This window comes from Macrobrachium nipponense, chromosome 15 (genome assembly GCF_015104395.2).
Source record: "Macrobrachium nipponense isolate FS-2020 chromosome 15, ASM1510439v2, whole genome shotgun sequence".
In the NCBI taxonomy this organism is placed as follows: Eukaryota; Metazoa; Arthropoda; class Malacostraca; order Decapoda; family Palaemonidae; genus Macrobrachium; species Macrobrachium nipponense.
In genome coordinates, this window is record NC_087208.1 from 78,249,226 (window position 1) to 78,251,725 (window position 2,500).

Consider the following 2,500-nt stretch of genomic DNA (forward strand, 5'->3'; position numbering starts at 1 on the left):
CAACCTTGTTTTTTCCTATAATAACACACTAAAAGGAATGTTAATAAAAAATGGCCCCAGAGAAAGTAACAACATAATATATAAAATTCCATGTATGGATTGTCCCTCATTTTATCCCCGACAGTCTAGCAAAGGCCTAGAAGTAAGGCTAAGCCAACATAAATATTCTGTAAAAACTGGGCAAAAATCTAATGCAATATTCATTCATTTAAGTGAAAACAACCACCGAATAAATTGGATTGATAGTTCAGTAATTGCATGGTCAAGAGATGTCTTATCACGAAATCTTTTAGAATCTGCTTTAATACAACTTACTTTTCATTGTAATTTCAATGTTAGTCGTGGCCTTTTTCATTTAGACCCTTGTATCTGTAACATGTTTAAGAATGATTTCAAAGATATAATTACAGACTTAAATAAAAATCAGTTGCCTTAGAGTTATTATTTTGTTGTAATGTATGTCTGAAATGTATTGTGAATATGGTTTTGTTTACCAACTTCTGAATAACTGTCACTTATAATCCTTTAATTGTCATGACCTTGTATCTGAGATGATTGTCTTAAACCTTTAATTGCACCCATTGCTTATGCTTGTTTGGGAAGGCTTCTCATCTTCCAGGTGTGTCGGATTCTAGGTACTATTCTCTTTATAATCCCTATCTGTCAGTTATACGAATCTTCTTGTATTGTCTTTTCCCGTATGTATGTCAGTCTCTGCTCAGTAAAGGACGTTTAACGTCGCAGATCTTGCAGATCCCCCTTCGTTTATTTTTCCTTCGTGGCATATATCTATATATAGATAGTTAGAATATATAAGAGATATAGTATATATAGTAATATATCATATAACAGATAGTTAAATATATATAGATATCATATACATATATATATATATATATATATTATATTATGTACATTATATATATAATATATATATATATATATAATAATATAGTATATTATATAATATATATATATATATAATATATATACTATGAGAGAGAGAGAGGAGAGAGAGCGAGAGAGGAGAGAGAGAGAAGGAGAGAGAGAGTAGAGAGAGAGAAGAGAGAGAGAGAGAGGAGGAGAGGAAAGCGAATAGGAATTTATGGTGTTTTGTGTTGTGGTGAGTGTTTTGGAGCCCATAGCATGTGCATTAGATAAATTATCTGTTGAATGAAAGTGTAGCCTCGAGCACCTGCAAAAAGCCCAGTGGTGCCAGAGATACAAAGTTCTCACTATGGTCACTCGACACCCACTAGAGTAACGAACCAGACCAACTTTTCAATAAAAATACGTATATATTATATACGTGTATATATATATATATATATATATATATATATATATATATATATATATATATATATATATACACGTATATATTGTATATGTATTTTTATTGAAAAGTTGGTTTGGTTCGTTACTCTAGTGGGTGTCGAGTGAACAAAGTGAGAACTTTGTATCTCTGGCACCACTGGGCTTTTTGCAGGTGCTCAAGGCTACACTTTCATTCAACAGATAATTATCTAATGCACATGCTATGGGCTCCAAAACACTCACCACAACACAAAACACCATAAATTGCTATTCTCTCTCTCTCTCTCTCTCTCTCTCTCTCTCTCTATTAGAAAGACTTTTTTGGATATCCTCGAAGATGAAGTTTCTTTTAACCCTTAGGAGTCCAGGTTGTGCTCTATCCCACCCCAAGAGGGGGCAAATATATTTTGATAATCACTGTCTTTAAAAAGCTTAGCATCCGTAGGTGCCAACCGAGGACTTGTGGTGACACCATTGGTTTTCCACACGTCACAATTTTATTTACATAAAATATGAGCAAGGATAAATGATTCATCCACAAAATTAACAAGAGAGTTACATGAATAAAATAATGAACATGAATCGAAATTAGCACTGACAAATCAATACTCACAATGAAAAGTTACACATAAAGGTTGAGTAGTTAATCACAAAGACAAACATTAATTTGCTTCTAGAGTTAGTAGCAGTATACTCACTTGTATGCACTAACTAGAATTAAATTTACTTCAGTTCCTCAGAGAATTACTGAAGTCGAATGATTCAAATCTCCTGTAGGAATGGATTTAGATTAAAATGTAACTGAGATTAGTATTTTGTTATGACTCACTAATCTAGTTATACTTTCATAAAAACAGGACAACATCCAAACTTCACTCAGTGATGTATGCGTGCATAACTACGGTCATTTGATGGTAAACGTGAATTTCCCCAACATCAAAGAGCTATTTTCACACAGCAACTTTATGCTGCTCCTTTCAGAGGAATTAACTTGAAATGAGGACTTCACTATCTTACTTTACACTATTCATGAAGTCATCTTCACCGCAACCATGAACTAAAACGAAGTTTCGTATTCATCATGCATGTTCGGAAATTAAAACTTAGCTCAAGTGTGCAATCTTTCACCCACAAGCGCATCCTTTAACCTAAGCAATACATTCGCAATATTATCACTAACTAT